The sequence below is a fragment of the Centruroides vittatus genome, unplaced genomic scaffold (genome assembly GCF_030686945.1).
Source record: "Centruroides vittatus isolate TY-2023 unplaced genomic scaffold, ASM3068694v2 scaffold_3315, whole genome shotgun sequence".
Classification (NCBI taxonomy): domain Eukaryota; kingdom Metazoa; phylum Arthropoda; class Arachnida; order Scorpiones; family Buthidae; genus Centruroides; species Centruroides vittatus.
In genome coordinates, this window is record NW_027122703.1 from 1,687,601 (window position 1) to 1,711,357 (window position 23,757).

General features: G+C 32.0%; 1 protein-coding gene and 1 long non-coding RNA gene across 3 annotated transcripts in view; one reads left to right on the forward strand and one right to left on the reverse strand.

Annotated features, from left to right (window-relative positions):
* Aasdh (Aminoadipate-semialdehyde dehydrogenase) overlaps positions 1–23,757 on the forward strand; it is a 141,410-nt gene that overhangs the window by 104,816 nt on the left and 12,837 nt on the right. The window lies entirely within an intron of this gene.
* LOC136988584 (uncharacterized) lies at positions 19,007–21,167 on the reverse strand. Its single transcript, XR_010882784.1, has 2 exons — positions 21,102–21,167; positions 19,007–19,344 (listed from the first exon to the last, which is right to left on the reverse strand). It is a non-coding gene; the product is annotated as an uncharacterized lncRNA (long non-coding RNA).

Consider the following 23,757-nt stretch of genomic DNA (forward strand, 5'->3'; position numbering starts at 1 on the left):
TACACAGCCACCGGTGTTAACCGAGTATATCTCACTTAACCCAACAAAATAATAATAATAATTATCCAACATGTTAAACAACACAGCAATATGTTATCCAACATGTTAAACAACACACAATATGGCTACAATATCAGGCATGAAAAAACAACACAGTATACACTGTCACATCTCATGTACATGGATGACATAAAACTTTATGCATCCACACAAAAACAACTTCATCAACTCCTACAAATCACACATTCATACACCAAGGACATACAAATGGAATTTGGCCTAGATAAATGCAAAACACTTCACATAGAAAAAGGAATCCTGAAGAAAGAAGATTTTGCACTTGGAAATGGAGACATTATTGAATCCATGGAAGAGGGCGAGTTCTACAAGTATTTAGGATTCCAACAGGCCAAACTAACAGAACATGCACAAATAAAGCAAAGATTAATTAAAGAATACCAAAGTAGGTTAAATGCTATTCTCAGAACACAGTTAAATGCAAAACACACAGTTAAAGCAATAAACACATATGTCATCCCAGTACTCACATATTCTTTTGGAGTTATACATTGGACTCACACAGATCTTGAGCAACTCCAAAGGAAAACAAGAACAACACTTACTAAGCATAAACAACATCATCCTAAATCCACCACAGAAAGATTAACCCTTCCACGTAAAGATGGCGGACGTGGCCTGATTGACATAGTTAACCTTCACTACAAACAAATACAGTCATTGCAAGAGTTTTTCTACAAAAAACAAGAAATATCACAATTATTGGGTTGTTCGGAAAGTTCGTAGCGAATTTTAAGAGAAATAAAAGAAATTGTTTTAATACTAAAAATATACTTTTATTCCATTATGTATGCGCCATTGTTTTTAATGACGTGTTGCCATCTATGGGGCAGCTTCATGATACCCTCTTCGTAGAACTTTTCAGTTTTTTCCGCGAAAAACTGATCCACGTGGTTTTTGCAAGCTTCCAAAGTATCAAAGTTTTTATCATGAAGGAAATTTTGTAGAGAACGGAACAAATGGTAGTCTGACAGGGCAAGGTCGGGTGAGTAAGGGGAGTGGGGTAAAACATCCCAGCCTGGTTCCAATAATTTTTGGCGTGTTCGTAAAGACGTGTGAGGTCTGGCATTATCTTGGTGAAACACAATGCCTTTTCTATTGGCCAGTTCCGGACGTTTTTCTTTAATTGCCATGTTCAGCTTATCCAATTGGGAACAATACTTATCAGAATCAATTGTTTGATTCTGTGGAAGCAGCTCATAGTACAGGATTCCTTTCCAATCCCATTAGACAGTGAGCATGACCTTCTTTGGATGAAGACCGGCCTTTGGAGTTTTTAATGGTGATTCATTTTTCTTACCCCACGATCGTTTTCGGCTGATGTTGTTATAAATGATCCACTTTTCATCAACTGTCACTAAACGCTTCAGAAAAGGGTCATTTTCATTTCATTTTTCAAGAGAATCACAAATGGAGATGCGATCCAGTAAGTTTTTTTCCGTTAAGTTGTGAGGTATCCAAATGTCATAACGATTCACGTATCCGAGCTTCTTTAGATGTTGAAATACAGTACTGTTTGATGACTTCACTATGTCTGCAATCTCTCGAGTTGTGTAATGAGGGTTTTCATCCAATAATGCTTTGATCTGGTCCTCTTCAATAACAGGAGGTCTTCCTGAGCGAGGAGCATCTTCAAGGCTGAAATTACCCGTTTTAAATTTTGCAAACCGCTTTCGAACAGTTGATTCTGACACAGCACTCCCACCATAAACATCACATATCTTTTTTGCTGTTTGTACAGCATTTTTGCGTTTACGAAAAAAGAAAAGAAACAAGTGTCGATAATGCACGTTGTTCGCATCCATTTTTGCAATGAGCCAAATTAAATGCTATTTGAATAATCTTAACGGTTTTTTTGTAACGGACGCGTCTCAAGGTCATTTATCGTAATATTCATTGGTTTGTACAATTCTAATCATTTTTGCGTCAATCGGTGTCTCAACTGTCGGCTATCAAAAATCGCTACGAACTTTCCGAACAACCCAATACATAAAGCAGTAACTCTAGCAGACTCGAATAACACACCATTAAACTTACACTCACATCATATGGACACAACACAACATATAAAAAGCATAGACACCATTAAGCAATCGTGGGCTCGAAAGGCACTCCATGGCAGGCATCCTTATGATCTGGCCCATGATTTTGTTGACAAAACTGCATCAAACAGCTGGTTAGCTCGGGGATGCCTCTTTGGGGAGACGGAAGGATTCATGATTGCCATACAGGATCAGGTCATAAACACTAAAAACTACAGAAAACACATACTCAAAGATGCAACACTCACAAATGACACATGCAGAAAATGTCACATCATGCCAGAAACTATACAACACATCACCTCTGGTTGCAAGCTCTTGGCACAAACAGATTATTTACACAGACATAATCAAGTAGCAAATATAATACACCAAGAGCTTGCAAGGAAACACAAATTAGTAGACATCCACGAACCATATTACAAATACATTCCACAGACAGTATTGGAAAACGACACGCACAAAATGTACTACGACAGAGCCATAATCACAGATAAAACAATTTACCACAACAGACCAGACATCACACTCATTGACAAACACAATAAAATCACATACATTATAGACATATCCATTCCAAACACTCACAATATACAAAACGCATGCACTGAAAAAATTAGCAAGTACACAGAACTCGCCCAGGAAATAAGGCATCTGTGGAGGATGGATAGGGTGCTTATTGTACCTGTTGTTCTCTTCCTCTACAGGTGTCATACCACACACACTACAACAAAAGCCTGGGCACATTAGAATTGAATAGAAACACATACATCACACTACAGAAGGCCACTATATTGAATACATGTCATAATTGTGAGAAAATTCCTGAATACAGACACACACACTGATACACTTCTTTAATTTCTGTTTTGGTTACTATGCCTTGACTTTGGTCCGGCATAGTACACAGCCACCAGTGTTAAACCGAGTATATCTCACTTAACCCAAACACAATAATAATAATATTCAGTGCAGAGCCCAAACGGTTAGGAGTTGAAAGTTGAAATTTGGTACACAGTTAGGGTATGTCACGAGAACGCACACTAAGAAGGGATTTTTCGAAATACCTTCTAATGGGGGAGAGGGACAGGATTAAGGCTTAACACTTCCATCACCAATGGAACTGTTAAGTAACAATGGCAATGCCAACAATGGAAGTGTTGCATAACAATGGAAGTGTTGCGTAACAATGGAATTGTTAAGAGAAAGCGACGTGCAAGATGCAGATGCAGTTTTTGCGGGAAATCGAACATATTTTTAAACCCATCTAACAAGTCTGTAATTAGTCTGGAAACAGGGAGAACCTAATTCTTGCATTCTGTGAAAATGGGTAAGGTTGACTGTAACGTAATAATCTTCATTTTTGCTAATATGGTTAGGAGTTGAAAGTTGAAATTTGGTACAGTTAGGGTACCAAAGTGTTAAGTAACAATGGAAATGTTAAGTAACAATGAAGAGCAAGAGAAAGCGACGTGCAAGATTTACGGGCTCTGGAAGAAAAGAAAAAAAAGAAAAAGAGTAATGTTAGATTTTCAAATTTAAACAGATTAGTTCGGTTTTTCTCGACCTTTCTTTCTTTAGAACATTCGATGAAAATCGAATGATATAATCAGAACACAATTGTGAAAATTGAACAATATTAGAACATTCAATTTTCAAATTCAGCCTTTTTTTCGAAATACTTAGTTTGTTGATGAAATTACTCTTTTTCTTTTGTGACTATAACTTTATAATCTTAATTATCGCTATCGTTACTTTTGCCCAAGCAACGCTGGGCCTACCTGCTAGTTAAAATATAAATACGTCAACAAACAAATTTCCACATTTTGACGATAAAACTTTATGACGAACTGACAATTCTTTTGTAAAATTGAAGCAATTTGGAAATCAAAATAGAATAGAATTTAACATTGGTAGACATATAAAATAAATATTGAAAATTATAACAAGATAATTATGATTAATAGATATATCTAAATTAATAGATGTTATATGTTTTTTCTCAAAGCAAGAATTGGCATTTAGAGGGCATAGGGAATTTATTGAATCTAATAAGAAAGTTCAATATAATTACCTTTGTTATTTATTAAGTACATCAGATAATCTATTAAAAATACATTTAAAGAAGTATATGGTTTTACTGGTTTATCGAACAAACGAATACGAACGGGTCCCGACGCGCAATTAATTGATTGCCCCTGTAAGTCGGCTTCTTACAGAAACACAGCTTCCCTAACATCAAATGTCACGGCATGCCACTGTCTGGTACCCACTGCCACTGGGTCTCTTGGACTCTTTTAAGTCAAACCTGAGATAAATGTTTGGGCTCAGACTCCAGCTCTGGTGATATAACCAAAGAGGAACCAAACTTTCCTTGCCTTTCTCACTCCCAAGTCCAACCCTCTTACTGGACATACATTTTGGTGCAGCCTGTACTGCACATAGAGTTCTCTATCAAAGAGTGACCAACTCATAATAACGGTCAGTGGGGGGTCCCCTCCCCTAGAAAAGGGAGCCCTGACCAGTGCATCCACTGAACTTATAGGTCGAAGAGACCTAATACTTTTCCCATCAATTCCTTTAGTTTTGATAGGTTTCTTTTACTAGCTGCAAGCATTCAAAGTACTTGTTTGGAAGGTTTAGACCAGTCCGAGGGCTGACCAGTTTTCGACTTGGTCAGCCCTCGGCGGAAGTCCTCGGAAGAGTTCTGTCAAGCTACATAGTGCCTTGTGTCATAAGCCAATCACATCACACTGGAGTTTGGCGTTACTTCAGGCACGAAGACATATGTTGACCTACTTACTGTACTTTGAGTCCAGCGCTACTTGCCAACATGTACTCATTACAGTAAAGCAGGGATGGCGAACCTTTTGAGTCCGTGTGCCATATTGTAAGCATACTTAGCTTTAAAGATGTTAATGCATGCCAATGTATTAGACTTCAAATAATGATATTTAAAGAAATTAAACGAATATGCTTTAATTTGAATAAATGTAAAAAATATGATTGAAAAAAGATGATCAGGTGATAAACAGAAAGGATGATTGAAAAAGACAGAAATCATATGATACATTGCGTGCCAGATGATTTTTCTTATGTGCCACAGGTTCACCACCACTGCAGTAGAGTACCATTCCTTATATAATGTTCTATACCCTACCTGAAAATATTGGGAGCCGCACTTAATGTTTTTGGTATAAAAATATTTTTTTAAAATTTCAGAATTATAATGTATTTATTTGGACAATTTTTACATATTTATTATATTTTTGTTATTTACTCTTCGCTAGTTGAAGGTTTATGAATTTGTAATTAATTATCTTTTGTACCTTATTCAATTTTCTGTAAGTCCTAAATTCTAATTTATATTTTTCCTTTCTGTTGTATGATTTAAATAGTTAATTCTATTCCTAGTTTCGTTTTCTATTTTAAATTTTATATTCTGATTTAATTTATTAATTTTATTTTATCGATGTCTATAATGCTATCATCATACTGTATATTAGAAAGATATCATTGATGTATCTCATAGAATTTTACACCTTTTATGTTGTTTATATTAAGATCAATAGTCCCTATTGTGAGTTCTGCCAATTTTGGACCAATTATGGATCCGATACTTATTCCTGTTTCTTATGTGTAAAAATTATTATTCATAAAAAAATAATTATTTCTGTAAGTAAACTCTGTAAGTTTTATTATGTGGTCTGGCACATCTAAACTTTTTAATTTATTTTCAATCATTTTCCATGTTAAGGAGGGATATATCTCAATTACATCTAAACTAGCCATTCTGTGGTGTTTCTTTATTTGTATACTTTTTAGTTCATCTATAAAATTATCTGCATTTTAAATGGAAAATTTAGAATTTAAATATATTCAAACCTGTTTTTATGCGGGGGATAGGGACCGCATTAAAAAAAACGCATTAAAAAAAATCTCACGAAACTTCACGAATGGCTGTAAATAATAGTTTTCGCAACACAATTAAAAAATAATTTTTTTATGCGGTCAACAAGGACCGCATAAAAAAAGTCTCACATAGAAAATAACTCAAAACCGTACGAAATAGAATTTATTGACAACAGATGTCAGCACTTGACTGCATCGTCTGGTCTATCGTCTGTTTTACATATTTTTGTCCAGGTGGTGTTTTGTTGACTTAAAAAGTAAATTATTTCATTTTTCGCATATTCATGCAATAATATTACTATAATAAGTGCATTTATGCTATAATAAGTTTATTTAGCTATAAGTAAGTCAACGTAAGACATGACGAATCGCACGAGACTAGTCGCCAACTATACCGCACAAATTAAAAATTCGCATTAAAAAAATCGCACAAATAAAAATCGCACATAAAAGGAGCGCATAAAAAACAGGTTTGACTGTATATTCTTAATTTTGTTCAAAAAATTTTCTAAATTATACAAAACTGTCAGTAATCTATCAGTAATCTGTCTTATTTTTTCACCAACTTTATGTGCTTTCAGTTGAATGTGTAATTTTGGTGTTCTGCTATTCTCAATATTTAGTATAAATTGTTTTATTTCTTTTTCTGTTTTATTTGTTTTTTGTAATTTATTAATTCTATTTTTTTAATTCTACTCCTATAACTTCTGTTGGATCTATTGGTAACATTCTAAATTTTCTATTATTAACTGACTCAAGTTGTTTATTCAATACCCATTCTTCAGTAACAAGAACAATCTGTTTAGATTTATCAGCTTTTATGACTTTTAAATAATTATTTTTTAGAAAACTATTTAATAGCTTAATTTTATTATTATTCTTATATAATATTTTTCTTTAATTTTTCATTTCCCTTTTATTTCTGAAGTGTAACATTTTGCTGTATTACTAACTTCCATTTTTAAATAATCTACTTTTTTATCTAATAACTTTGTATGTAATGTAATATGTAACAATACAAAGTTATTAGATAAAGCAATATCACTTTCAATGGCAAACCTTCATTTTAAATAACTTTGTACACTTGGCACAAAACTGTGAAAAAACCATTCTTTAAAAATTGCACTATTCATCCAAGCACATTTCTGGGACGTGTAAACAACTGGCAAAGAAGAAATGTTTGTATGTTTTAAAGAATGTGGATTAACAGATATTCCAACCAATACAAAGGGCAATTTATGTTTGCCTGAAGCATTACTGCAAGCAAGCAATGTGATCCTCTCTCAGCTTTTTTTGCCACCTCTAGCTGAATTTTCTAATTTTGAAGCTAAGGTCTTTCCTGGTAGCATGTTGTAAAAAGGACCAGTTTCATTGACATTATAAATCTGATCTGATTTTAGCTTTTCAAACTCAGTTATTTTCTTAAGTTCCTTTTTTGAAATGTTCACTACTTACAGTATCACCAGACACTGCAAGTTCATGTACCATGACAAGTTTTCCACCCGTTTAACCATCCTCGGTTAGCCATGAATGAGGGAGCCCCTTCAGGTAGTTGATATTTAAACTTGGTGCTTTCTCCTGTAAAATTGGACCTGATATTGGAATGCCACAGTCCCACTAATCACTGAACCATAAGAATAATGTGTCATCAAGTGATTCATATTTTGCCTTCTTTATTGTACTTCTAATTTGTAGACTGTTTTTGGAAGTCATTTTGCAACAAAAGTCTTTAATTTCTTTATGATTCTTTTTCCAATCTGACACAGTAAAAGTTCCAACTCCAAACTCTGTAACAATTTCACTGATTCACTTTTATTGATTTTGCCGAAGGCTTCTAATTTCTTCTCCATCATAACAACCAAGTTCTTTCTTTTAGACATCATTTTACGATTTTTACTGTACTGTACATCACAAAATATTGAAGGTCACTGAAACTCGGCAGAACAGTAATGTAGCTGTGGGTGTTGAGTGAATACACCTAATACAGTGCAGTTAATAACTTGCAAGATAACAAACGATAAACTTACACTACTGTATTGATTGTTTTCTCTCAGCTGGTACAGTACACATACATAAATTTCCTGACCATTTGTGTAGGGTAAAACTTCTCTTTCATTTTTTTCAAGGTCAATCAGTAATTAGGCTTAGTGCTCCATAGAGAAACCAAAGGACTAATTTGAACTGAAGTAATTTGTTATACTGTACTGTGTTTATTTTTGTTACCAGATCCTTGGTTATAAAGTCATAGGTGTTCAAAATAGGCATTGAGTAAGGTGACCAGACGTCCTGCTTTTGGCAGGACAGTCCTGATTTTTAACAATTTGTCCTGTGTACTGTGGTATCTTAAAAAAGTCCCAAGTTTTGGAAAAATTAAGTTTTTGTCAATTATGTGTCATAAACTTATGTCTTATGTTTAAGATTCATTAAAGGTCATTTTGTATCATACGCAAGGTGTGCGTGAGTATCAGAACTAAAGAATGCTGCACTGACAAAACCCTTTGTGTTCATAGCAAAGACCAACAGAAAATGGTTTGAGGTGCACAGCTGCCGCAACAGAATAGCACATGTTCACAGGCTGTCCAAACGAGCAAACATTTTGTTCATTGCATGTTACATGGCACAGAGCTCTCATCTGTTGCTGCCTTAGAAAGCTAGCGACTAGCGAGAATATCACTTTGCACATCGGTTTGCATCTTTCTGTTGCTAGCAGTTTGGCTTGGGTTCATTTTGGTTTTGACAGTATTATGTAATAAAAAATTATAATAATAAAGTGACACAAAAGGCAAATTCAGAGGAAAAGTAATACAAATTATTATTATTATGTTGGGTTAAGTGAGATATACTCGGTTAACACCGGTGGCTGTGTACTATGCCGGACCAAAGTCAAGGCATAGTATCCAAAACAGAAATTAAAGAAGTGTATCAGTGTGTGTGTCTGTATTCAGGAATTTTCTCACAATATGACATGTATTCAATATAGTGGCCTTCTGTAGTGTGATATATGTGTTTCTATTCAATTGTAATGTGCCCAGGCTTTTGTGTAGTGTGTGTGGTATGACACCTGTAGAGGAGAGAACAACAGGTACAATAAGCACCCTATCCATCCTCCACAGATGCCTTATTTCCTGGGCGAGTTCTGTGTACTTGCTAATTTTTTCAGTGCATGCGTTTTGTATATTGTGAGTGTTTGGAATGGATATGTCTATAATGTATGTGATTTTATTGTGTTTGTCAATGAGTGTGATGTCTGGTCTGTTGTGGTAAATTGTTTTATCTGTGATTATGGCTCTGTCGTAGTACATTTTGTGCGTGTTGTTTTCCAATACTGTCTGTGGAATGTATTGTAGTATGGTTCGTGGATGTCTACTAATTTGTGTTTCTTTGCAAGCTCTTGGTGTATTATATTTGCTACTTGGTTATGTCTGTGTAAATAATCTGTCTGTGCCAAGAGCTTGCAACCAGAAGTGATGTGTTGTATAGTTTCTGGCATGACATGACATTTTCTGCATGTGTCATTTGTGAGTGTTGTATCTTTGAGTATGTGTTTTCTGTAGTTTTTAGTATTTATGACCTGATCCTGTATGGCGATCATGAATCCTTTCGTCTCCCCAAAGAGGCATCCCTGAGCTAACCAGCTGTTTGACGCAGTTTTGTCAACAAAATCCTGGGCCAGATCATAAGGATGCCTGCCATGGAGTGCCTTTCGAGCCCACGATTGCTTAATGGTGTCTGTGCTTTTTATATGTTGTGTTGTGTCCATATGATGTGAGTGTAAGTTTAATGGTGTGTTATTTGAGTCTGCTAGAGTTACTGCTTTATGTAATTGTGATGTTTCTTGTTTTTTGTAGAAAAACTCTCGCAGTGACTGTATTTGTTTGTAGTGAAGGTTAACTATGTCAATCAGGCCACGTCCGCCATCTTTACGTGGAAGGGTTAGTCTTTCTATAGCAGATTTAGGATGATGTTGTTTATGCTTAGTAAGTGTTGTTCTTGTTTTCCTTTGGAGTTGCTCAAGATCTGTGTGAGTCCAATGTATAACTCCAAAAGAATATGTGAGTACTGGAATGACATATGTGTTTATTGCTTTGACTGTATGTTTTGCATTTAACTGTGTTCTGAGAATAGCATTTAACCTACTTTGGTATTCTTTAATTAATCTTTGCTGTATTTGTGTATGTTCTGTTAGTTTGGCCTGTTGGAATCCTAAATACTTGTAGAACTCACCCTCTTCCATGGATTCAATAACGTCTCCATTTCCAAGTGCAAAATCTTCTTTCTTCAGGATTCCTTTTTCTATGTGAAGTGTTTTGCATTTATCTAGGCCAAATTCCATTTGTATGTCCTTGGTGTATGAATGTGTGATTTGTAGGAGTTGACAAAGTTGTTTTTGTGTGGATGCATAAAGTTTTATGTCATCTATGTACATGAGATGTGACAGTGTAAACTGTGTTGTTTTTTCATGTCTGATATTGTAACCATATTGCGTGTTGTTTAACATGTTGGATAATGGGTTCAAGGCTATGCAGAACCAGAGAGGACTCAAGGAATCTCCTTGAAAAATTCCTCGCCTAATAAAAATTTGGTTTGTTTGTATGGAAGTGTTATGAACCCTGAGATGTAGTGTTGTTCTCCAGTGCTGCGTAGTGTTTTGGAAGAATATAATGAGTGATGGATGTATTTTGTACATGTGTAGAATATGTAGCAGCCAACTGTGTGGAACACTTATTATTATTATAATTGTTAAAATATAGTTAACCATCTGTAATAGTGTAAGTCAGTTAAAGAACAAGGTGCAATAAATCGTGCAGATTTCATAAATTACGTCAAAAAGTTCTGTAGTAACTGCTTAGATTATTTAGAAGAGTGACGGTCCATTACAATGATATTGAACATTTTCATTGGGTTATATTAAAACAAGAACATAATTGGGAAGATGTGCAAAAATCATTCAATCACATTAGTCAACATTTTCCAGATAGTAATATTTCCGAAAATGATTTTTTTAATGAAGTATCATTATTAAATAATATATATTGATAAGGAAAAAATCTTGGGCATCATCAAATATCTCAACAAAGAACAAATGGTTAGAAATATTTCATCATTTTGAAAGAAACTATGTTCCATACAGTAATGCATTAAAAATTGTGGAATACGTACTGTCCTTACCATGAACTAATGTCATGACTGAATGCATTTTTCTACCATAAATAAAGTGTGGACATCTGATAAACACAATTAAGTGTTGAGACTTTGAAAGCCATATTATGTGTGAAATATAATTTAACAAATTCTTGTGAAAAAATTTTATGACATTTTAAACTACTGCAATCTAATAAAAAGATTCACTCAACTGAGAAATATGTGAAAGAATAAAGAATTTTTAAAGATTTATAATAGTATATATATAATATATATATATATATATATATTTGTAAATTTTACATATGTTAAAATTAAAAAATATGTAATACAATACAATTTTTGTGTTGTTTGATGATAAAATTTTACTGCTCTACAACAATTTTTTCAACAAAACAACCACTCCCCCGTCAATTTTGTCCTGCTTCACAAATGTTAAAATCTGGTCATTTTAGCATTGAGCCAAGAGAAAACAGTATTCTTACAGTTGCAACATTATACTCATGCAAAAATGTACTACTTCAAGTTAGTTCTTTGATTTTTTCATGTATATAGGATCCGAATAAATAGGGGCTTACTATAAATAATCATTTTGATTTTATTATGTTTATTTTCAGTTGTGAAAATAAAGACATTTTAGTCTAGTTCTTTGATATGCATATAAATGGCATCATTTTAGTAAAAGTTTTTTAATTTAATAAATTATCAATGATGCGTACATATATTCCTTTCAATCTGAGAAATACAAAATATACTGTAGCAGATTTATTGTAAATATATCAGGCTTACTCAATCTCTTTTTCAGAAACATGTTCTCCCAAAGTAACATATTATCACTGTCAAGCAAGAAAATTTAACTTCTAAAAATATAAAATTTTTAGTTATTCTTTATATAAATTTAATTTTGTTAATAGAAACATTTTTAGATCAGTTAATTCAATAATAGTGTTCTCAAAATGAAATAAAACAAATTTTTATTTCTTTTTGTCTTAATAATGAAATGTTAGTTTTAACATAATCTTTAAATAAAATTTTAATGTGATTATAGTTACTTTTAAATCATATTATATTGTCTATGTAATAGAATTTTTAAAATAATAATTAAGATGTGTTTTCATTTAGTTTCATTCTTGCATTAAAAAGTTCTATTAAATGACAAAGAAAAAGTAAGAAGAAATGGATGTTTTACAGTAATTTAATCGTATTTACTCCATTTTTCCCATATCAAAAATTGTATACATCAGTGATGTCTACACATCTATTCTTGAGATTTAATGAAAAAGTCAAAAGGATATTACTTGTAGTATTATTCGGATGGAATTAACTGGAAACTTAAATAATTTTAATTTCAAAAAGGACAGTGTTAAAACAGTATTTGTGCATGATGTACAAATTAATATTCACAACACGAATTCTAAATAGAAAAATCTCGTAATACACTTAACCCATTTTTTTCTGATTGTTGGCAAATACTGAGTTCTATAAATAACACCATAGACTAACATATTAATAACTTTTATAATTGGTAATTTGAAGAAAAAAATGATCCTTTTATCAAACAAAATTTCTTACTTAAACATTTTCAACTTGTTTGACAACTCAACTTCAAGTTACTTAAACTTTGGGTATAGAATGTATCAAATAAAAACAATTAAATATTGTTTCTACATACAATCATGGAACACCGGGGATGTAAATCACACTTTCGAGAACCTCTTACCGGTGTTGGATACAAAACGAAAGATCGTCGTAAATGTTTTTGAACTCGGTAGTTCTTCTTCAGATGGTAAAAAACTAGTAACGCAGATCGAATAATGGAACGAATTATTTTTAAACTGAAATCGAATGCTTCAAGATGCAGCTGGTTGATCAGACATGTGCATTCGGTGTGAGTGGAAGGCGGATTAAAGGTCCGTGTCGATGAGGGTCTGCCAGGCGGTGGACAAATTGAGTTCTTCTTTATAGTTTATGCAGGTGGTGGCGCGGCTGTGTTTGTAAATGGAGATAGCCTCCAACCACCTCAGGTGTTCAGAGTGAGGCGATGTGATGATAAGTCTGGCTTGGTTGAGGGCCGCTTTGATGTCCGGATCGGTTGCATAAGTAGAGAGAGAGCCGTAGAATTTCTCTCATGGAGAATATCTGCATTGTGCTCACGTATTCTGATTCCCAAGGATCTCTTGGTTGAGCCGATGTAAACAAGGTTTCTGTCAAGCCTGGTAGTGTGGTAAATTAAATTAAATATTAATTTTCTCTCCTTTAACTTCTCATTAATTCAGTTTTGTATTTATTTATGTTGGCAATTTTATGTGAGTTTTAAACTTAATTATTTTTTTATCTTGCTGTTAATTAATAATAATAAACATGCTAAACATTATAACATAATATCAAAACATATGCATACACTGCTTGGTTAAAGAAACCAAAACTATTTTATTCATCAGAAATGTTTTTAATCTTTTTGAAGCCATTATCAGCTACTGAAAATAGGACAGTTACACAGGCCTCGGAGTCGCTCAATTACTATCCATGATATAAAATATTTCAATAAAATTAAAAATATTTAAATCTTATTTATATAATTTTAATTTTGAATGTAAGAGCAAAGCGTAGCATACAATTACATTAAATAATAAAAATAAAAAAGTTTGAAGTTTTGAAGTTATATAATAGCGAGGTTGAGGTCGAAGTTTTAAATGCAAAAATGTGTACGTCGGACGCTCGGGACAGCTTTCTTGTAAGGCTAGAAGTTTGACAATGGCTTTGGAATGTTGAGCATGATTCCACTGACTTTCCAAACACCATTGTCAAACTTCTAGACTTACAAGAAAGCTGTCCTGAGAGTCCGACATACACATTTTCGCATTTAAAACTTTGGCTTCAACCTTGCTAACGTTGACATTCTCTGTTTTTGTTACCTATTTATTTTATTTTTTATTTATTATATTTGTATATCTTTTTTATTTTATTTTTTTTTTATGTTTTTATTTATTTTGTACTCCTTATGTTTAATTTACCACACTACACTTTTTGTGTTGCCGAGATAGTTTTATTGAAAAACTAATGTTTTCGGCCTATTGAGTAGGCCGAAAACATTACCCAACCCACAATCAAAACAATTTTTCATAAATTGTGCATCCTGTTGTAAAGTTTGAAGTATTAACCGAATAATCTTCAGGCTTAATGTGAGAAATGGAACATTGGCATTCCATTAAATAAAACTATCTCAGCAACACAAAAGGTGTAGTGTGGTAAATTAAATTAATTATTTGCTGAGCACGTATCTGTTTAACTCCTTATGTTTTTGATTTTGAACATTTAAGATTTAAAAATTAATAATAGAGTATAAAAATTTTAAATCTAATATTAAATTATGTAAGTGATTTATAGTATACATTAACTCTCATCAAACCTTTAACTACTCTTTGGAAAAGGTAGAAAAATCTTTAAATTTCAAGTGTCTTTCAAGTCCAATTGAGTTGAATCTTGTGAATTAATTATCCTTATTAATACTTAGATCAGTGGTATACTAAGATGGGCATATGTCCTGGGTGCTGACCTTGGATGCATCAAAATGAACCAGTAGACTTAAAAGCCCATAGAATTTTTTTGTAAATTAATGTTGAATTGGGTGCCAAAACTGCTCAGTGTGGCCCTGACTTAGATAAAACATGGTTATATATTAGTTCTAATAATCTAATTAAATAACAGCTCTTTAATTCATAAACTGTCTTACACCTAATTTTCTTTATCCATCACCCATATGTTTGATATGTTTATTGGCTAGAGTTGGTACTAAATTTAATGATGTTTGAAGCTAAATATAATTTTTTGTTTATTGAATACATGGATACTAGAGTGAATAACTGACCTAGTTTCTAGGTCGTATAGACCCAGAAAATGTGTTCATTGTCCTGCCTCCAGGATAAAGTCCATCTGGGTCATCAAAAGTCCTGAGTGTCATGAATGAGATTTTAACTATTAGGCAGAAAAATACAGCAATCCTCATCACTACCTTTTTAAATCTTAAAATTTTGATGTTTCACTTATTATTTCATAAATTGAAATAAAATTAAGCTTGAAATATTTGCAAAATAAAATTTAAAAGATATATGAAAAAGTTTTAAATAACAATGTGAAAATTTTGGTTCTCTGAAATTTGTGCATTACATAAGAATAAAAACACAAAAAGAGTATTCATAAAGAGCATTAGAAAAAAGGGTTAGATAATATATTATGTGGATATATGAACTTGTTGAAAAATGTGAACTTTTATGCAGATTAGGTCCCAAGAATGAAGAAATTTAAACTTGTGCAATGTCCATATGTAGAATTAAATTTTTTTTGTGGGTATTATAACATTTTATGATAATTATTGTACATATTTTATGCTGAATTATATTTTAAAATCTTTTTGCACTAATTTCTCTGCCATCTATGGGGAAGCTTCACAATACCCTCTTCGTAGAACTTTCCAGTTTTTCCTGCCAAAAACTGATCCATGTGGTTTTTGCAAGCTTCCAAAGTATCAAAGTTTTTATCATGAAGGAAATTTTGCAGAGAATGGAACAAATGGTAATTTGACAGGGCTAGGTTGGGTGAGTAAGGGGAGTGGGGTAAAACATCCAGCCTAGTTCCAATAATTTTTGGCATGTTCGTAAAGATGTGTGCGGTCTGGCATTATCTTGGTGAAACACAATGCCTTTTCTGTTGGCTAGTTTCAGACGTTTTTCCTTAGTTGCCATGTTCAGTTTATCCAATTGGGAACAATACTTATCAGAATCAATTGTTTGATTCTGTGAAAGCAGCTTGTAGTACAGGATTCCAGTCCCACCAGACAGTGAGCATGACTTCTTTGGATGAAGACCGGCCTTTGGAGTTTTTAATGGTGGTTCATTTTTCTTACCCATGATCGTTTTCGGCTGATGTTATAAACTTCATGTTGCTATAAATCCACTTTTTATCACTTGTCACTAAACACTTCAGAAAAGGGTCATTTTCATTTTGTCTTTCAAGAGAATCACAAATGGAGATGCGATCCAGTAAGTTCTTTTCCGTTAAGTCGTGAGGTATTCAAATGTCGTAACAATTCACGTATCCGAGCTTCTTTAGATGTTGAAATACAGTACTGTTTGATGACTTCACTATGTCTGCAATCTCTTGAGTTGTGTAATGAGGGTTTTCATCCAATAATGCTTTGATCTGGTCCTCTTCAATAACAGGAGATCTTCCTGAGCGAGGAGCATCTTCAAGGCTGAAATTACCCATTTTAAGTTTTGCAAACCGCTTTCGAACAGTTGATTCTACTACAGCATTCCCACCATAAACATCACATATCTTTTTTGCCGTTTGTACAGCATTTTTTCCTTTACAAAAAAAGAAAAGAAACAAGTGTCAACAATGCACATTGTTCACATCCATTTTTTGCAATGAGACAAATTAAATATTTGAATAATCTTAATGGTATTTTTGTAACGGATGCATCTTAAGGTCATTTATCGTAATATTCATTGGTTTGTACAATTAAATTTTTCACGTCAATCAGTGTCTCAACTGTCAGCTATAAAAAATCGCTATGAACTTTCTGAACAACCCAATAGTTACTGCTGTTCAGAAAGCAAGTTATTTGCCTTATAAATTCAAACATATAAAAAATCAAGGACACAAATCTCTTCATTCCCACAATATTATACACTAAAAATGAAAAAATAACCTCTGTAAGCCCATCCATTCTATATTTAGAATCAATTTCACTACATGTAGCTAGAGTTTTAAAAGATATGGGCTTACCATTTCAATCAGGCTGCAAATGCCATTATTTAGATTGCTTTGTAATGATACAGATAGTTTCTCTACATTAGAAAAATTGGATATTTATATGATCCCCTGATAGCAACTAAATACAAACACAAAAACATTTTACATTGGAGCTACAAACAGAAAATTTTTATATTGACTAATTGAACATCAGGGAACATTTTAAACAACAGATATATCACAGAACTTTTCAGGAATGTCTTAGACTGTGACTATATCATTATGGGCTGAAGCATCACTCCTCAGACAATGTACTAAACTCATGTAGCTTGTGTTAATAAATTTTACTCTATTGAAACACAAATACAGGGGGGGAATAATTAACTTTCCAAAAGGGATTTTTGAACTTTCCACATGGTTTATTTGGGGATAGGACTAGAGATCACATTTGACCATCAAGGAGAGAGGAAGAGTTTAAACTTTACAACAGGATGCACAATTTATGAAAAATATTGATTGTGGTTGGGTAATTTTTTCCTCAGTTAAAAGCTAAAAGCTTTTTGGGGAGTGCATTTAAGGGCCTTGCATTAAAATTTTGAACCATAACTCAAAATGAAATTTTTTTCTCTCTGACAAATACCAGCATTTTGTAGTGTTGTCTTCAGATCTTCAAAGGTTTGAAATATTGTCTATGTGGCTCCAGGCTGATACTTTGTGCCTAAGAATGGCCTTAAAGGTTAGCCCAAAAAGTCAATTAATAACTGAGATATATTATTATTAAAAACAGTTGATATTGATTTTGAATGGTTGCATTGTTCATGATCTACCAACTTCCCTAAGCAACTGAAGCAGAAATGACAACATACAGCTATTCCAAACTGATTTTAACTATTCTTAATATAACAGCTATATTAAGTATCTCATTATATGTTTCTTAAAATATGTCTTAATTAATTTTTGGTCCAACATGTATATTATTTGTTTTTATTAATTACTAGTTTGGATCTGTGAACTATTTTTATTTTTATGATGATAAAATACTAACATTTTAGATATACTTTTTCAAATTTATGATAGTTAATTTATTGTATTTCATATATATATATATATATTATATATATAAAATACAATAGATTAATTTTATATGTGCTTTGAAGGTGTTAAAATTACTAAAAGTATTTAATATATAATGAATATTTTTTAAATTATAGAAATAGTAAAGTTTGAAAATAGAGTTTCTACAAAACTAATTTCCAAGTTAATTTCTTTTTTATAATATATTATTATGTACTGTATTTTTTCTCTTTACTAATGAGTTTATTTCTTTTGATGCATTATATGAAATTAAAACTTTTATTTTTTTCTTCATATTTTCCTTTTCTTTATGAAATAAGATCTTGTAAATTTGCAATTTTATGAAAATATGTATTCACGAACTAATTTAATATTATTATTATTAAAAAATAAAAGTTAACCATCGTTATCATAAATTAATTTAATAAATTTAATGTATAAAATTAACTAAATTTTAGATTTAGAAAAAAAGATGACATTTTGTTTATTTTGTTAAATTAGTTAATAAAATACAATAATTTAAATATTATTATTAATCAATAATTGTAATAAAATTTTTCTATTTTGTTTTAATTTATTTGGAAAAGTATGAATTAAAAATTTTTATTGTTAACAAATTGAATGATGATTTTGAATAGTATTATCAATTATCGAACAGAAAATTTTCTATTTTTTTTGTTGATTTTAACATTGAAAAATTGATCGATTTAAGAAACCTACTTAATAATAAATGACGCAATTAAAAAATTTTATATGTAAAACTTTTTTAGATTAATTTTTTATTAAATAAATGTTTTTCATAGTCATATAATTTTATAAATATTGATTTTTAAGAAATAAAACATGTTTACACTGAATCATTAAATAAATTAAGTAATAGAAGTACAGTAGTAATAGTACTTGACAACTCAGTGGAAGGGACAATAAAAGATTTTTTGAGTTACAGAAACTGCCATTATTTTAATGAGATTGTATTTTGATATTTACAAACACGATAGTTAGACTTTAAATACATTACATTTTATTATTTTTTAAATACAATTTGTTCGAAATGACAAAATACTGACAATATTAGTGAAAAAAAGTGTTACACCAGCTTGCTTTTGATGATTCATTGCTTCTTGCTCAAAAATGTTCTTTATGCAGTTGATCACTCAAAAGCATCTTGTATTATAATTGATGTTATTTCTAAAAAGCCCCTTAATAACTCCAGACCTTTTCTGAATTTCTACATGTAGGGAAAACAGGATATTTGTCCTTGACAAGATTTATTTCTTTCACATCTTCATTGCTTCTTTCTTCTACCATAATTTCATATGGATAATCCACAGCAGCATGTAACCTGCAGAAAATTGCAAGAATGAAAATAAAACCTTTGTATAAGGAAGAAATTGTACTGTTCTTGTTGTTTTGAAGTTTCCATGACTAAAACTTTATATACTCGCATACAATGCCAGATATATTGGGTTGTTTGGAAAGTTTGTAGCGATTTTTGATAGCCGACAGTTGAGACACTGATTGACGCAAAAATTATTAGAATTGTACAAACCAATGAATATTACGATAAATGACCTTAAGACGCGTCCGTTACAAAAAAACCGTTAAGATTATTCAAATAGCGTTTAATTTGGCTCATTGCAAAAATGGATGCAAACAATGTGCATTATCGATACTTGTTTCTTTTCTTTTTTCGTAAAGGAAAAAATGCAGTACAAACAGCAAAAAAGATATGTGATGTTTATGGTGGGAATGCTGTGTAGAATCAACTGTTCGAAAGCGGTTTGCAAAATTTAAAATGGGTAATTTCAGCCTTGAAGATGCTCCTCGCTCAGGAAGACCTCCTGTTATTGAAGAGGACCAGATCAAAGCATTATTGGATGAAAACCCTCATTACACAACTCAAGAGATTGCAGACATAGTGAAGTCATCAAACAGTACTGTATTTCAACATCTAAAGAAGCTCGGATACGTGAATCGTTACGACATTTGGATACCTCACGACTTAACGGAAAAAAACTTATTGGATCGCATCTCCATTTGTGATTCTCTTGAAAGACAAAATGAAAATGACCCTTTTCTGAAGCGTTTAGTGACAGTTGATGAAAAGTGGATCATTTATAACAACATCAGCCGAAAACGATCGTGGGGTAACGATCGTTTTCGGCTGATGTTGTTATAAATGATCCACTTTTCATCAACTGTCACTAAACGCTTCAGAAAAGGGTAATTTTCATTTTGTCTTTCAAGAGAATCACAAATGGAGATGCGATCCAATAAGTTTTTTCCGTTAAGTCGTGAGTATCCAAATGTCGTAACGATTCACGTATCCGAGAAAAATGAATCACCATTAAAAACTCCAAAGGCCGGTCTTCATCTAAAGAAGGTCATGCTCACTGTCTGGTAGGATTGGAAATGAATCCTGTACTACGAGCTGCTTTCACAAAATCAAACAATTGATTCTGATAAGTATTGTTCCCAATTGGATAAGCTAAACATGGCAATTAAAGAAAAACGTCCGGAACTAGCCAATAGAAAAAAAAAAGGCATTGTGTTTCACCAAGATAATGCCAGACCTCACACGTCTTTACGAACACGCCAAAAATTATTGGAACCAGGCTGGGATGTTTTACCCCACTCCCCTTACTCACCCGACCTTGCCCTGTCAGACTACCATTTGTTCCGTTCTCTACAAAATTTCCTTCATGATAAAAACTTTGATACTTTGGAAGCTTGCAAAAACCACGTGGATCAGTTTTTCGCAGGAAAAACTGGAAAGTTCTACGAAGAGGATATCATGAAGCTGGCCCATAGATGGCAACACGTCAGTAAAAACAATGGTGCATACATAATGGAATAAAAGTATATTTTTAGTTTTAAAACAATTTTTTTTATTTCTCTTAAAAATTGCTACGAACTTTCCGAACAACCCAATACAATTTCTTCCTTATACTATAGGTGGCATCATATACTCACATACAATGCCATCTATAGTATAAGGAAGTGGGGTGGGTTGATTATATAAAGTTTTAAAACCTTTATATAATCAACCCGCTATATACTCCATAACCTCTGAGACAGCATTAGAAGCAAGATAATTACCAGTATACAGTTTAGAAGTTTCCATCTGAAGCATTCAAATATCGCTACTTCTGTTTCATTTCTGTTAACAAATCATTATAGATATATATAACAATCAAGCCAAAATATTCTATAATAATTGTATTAATTTCTGCATTATTCAAACTAATTTAGCTAACTATTAATAATTAATATAAAATAATTTTTTTTTATAGGTAGGTGGTTAGACTGCTATCATTTACTAACATTTACAATAATTTTTTAATCAAATTTTTGGGATTTAATAATTTTATTTAATACCTATTAAATTAATTCAAAATGATAGTTAACAAAATTGAAATTAATGCTGATGTTATCTTTTTGCTTTGTTTTTAAACTCTCAATTGTAAAAATCCGTTTACCCCTGTATTCACTGGTTACCCTGTAATTTGATTGCATGTGTTTATGAGCTATCTCAATCATGTAAATTAAACATAAAAATAAATAAATACAATTTATCGTTTTTATTTTATGATTAATTTCCTTTGTCCAGTAATAATAATAAAATAAACTTGGCAACAATCAGGGGCAAATCCTGACCAAAATTTTTGGGCATGCTGAAAGTTATAATAAGAATAATGGCCTATCTCTAGCACTAAACAATAGGCAGAAACGTTATTGTGTGAATAAAAAAGTATGGACTGTTATAAAGCCCATTATATCTACAGATGAAATATATGAAATATATTATAATAAAAATGTATTAAAAATTTATGATAAAAATTCAACTTTTGTGGGCCCTTATCCTGGGTACCGCAAGCTCTCGATACAATCTGGTTGTGTTAAATGCTTAGAATGACATCATGTGCATGCACTTGTTTGCCGTGGCAAACCTCCACACAAGCAAGCGATTGTGTGGAGGTTTTTTTGCACTTTTACTTTAGTTCAGGTGAACTAAATAAAGAACATTATTTTTGATCTGTAAGACTAAATATCTGCATCCATATTTTCCAGTATAATAAGTCCTGTTAATATATATAAAGTACTAGTATACAAAATAAATTTAATTTTTTGATAATTGTTCTTTAGGACTTTTAAAGTAAAGCATGTTTAATTTCAATTACTAGAAAGTTATCAAAATGTAAATATAAAATAAGTATTACAACTGCATTTATAGTTTTGTTAATAGATCTTGAATGCGGAAGCTGTTAATCAACAAAGAAGAAGACATCTAATATTTTCTGGATTGTCTCAATACATAATTAAACAACCACTCACCTCACTGGGATATAGTTAATCACGCACTCTGAACCAATTATGGTGTGTAGATAACAAAAACAAACATTTTCAAACTCCTTCCGAGTTCTTCATCAGGTTTTTTAATGATTTCTCGATGGTTCTACGTGCATAAATTATAAAGAGGAAATGGTTTTGTCAATGGCTTGGCAAGAGTTTACAACATGGTTTAGCTGTTTGTTGAGTCCTGGTAGGATGATTCTTTGCACAAGTGTGGCATGGCGTGGCTTTAATAATTTTTTTTAACTTATATTCAAACTCTTGTTTGAATTTTAATTCAAAATGAAGAACCATTGAGGTTATCTACACATTGTAATTGGTTCAGAGTGCATGATTACATAATTAAAAGTTGTATGATGGAAAGTCATATCTATCTCAAAGATATTTAACTTAGCTTTGAATAATGTTTATTTTTCTCAAAACTTCATTAAACAAAAAATACGGTGGTATAATAAATTAAAGCAAATTTGAATTTTTTTTTAAATGTTGTGTACTAAAAGTTTATCATTATTTTGATTATTATGTTACTTATTAAAATTATCGGTTAATGTTATCTATGGTTCCAAGATGGTGGCTCGTCTCTGATTCCAGCAAATAGAAGAAGGGAAACAGTGGGGATGCACATTCTAACCTAACCTAACTCTATTCTAATAAATGACCATAATTATTACCAACAAAATTATTAGAATATGTTAGGTTAGGTTAGGTTAGAACATGCATCCCCGCTATTTTATTGCTAGAATCAGATGAGCTGCCATCTTGGAACCATAGGTAACATTAACCAAATTATCAAAAAGTTTGTTAAAGATTACATTCATGTATTTATGTATATAATATTGTTTGAAACAATGTTTTATTTAACATTGTTAATTTGTTATCATTATTTGATAAATTTTTATAGAGAATACTTAAACCTATATTACGTTAATAAAATTTTATTATTTTCATTTTTAATCTTTTGCCACTTATTTTTTTAACTGTTGTGAGAGTTAAGTGATTAAAATATTGTTTAAAATATCCTATAGTTTACAAATAAATTTTTAACCTTCCCATGTACGGTAGACCCCCCTATAACATGGGTTCATATAACACGGATTCGTATAACATGCTGAAAAAATTGTGATTGTGTTCGTATAACGCTCTAAAAGAGACTCGTATAACATGGTAAAACATCATCACTGACTCGTGTCACGGCAGGATTGGTCAAATCTGGACCAATAGCGGATATTGTACAAACCGTTGAGTTTAAACGAGCACTGGACCTACTAAAAAGCATTTATTATTCAACGGCCATAAAAATTATATTTTTATTAATGATGTCTCCAAAGTTAAGTTATTTTTCTGCGAAAAATTTGCTGATTAAGAAATGCACCTGCCCTTCGATGAGCCGCTCCGCGACAAA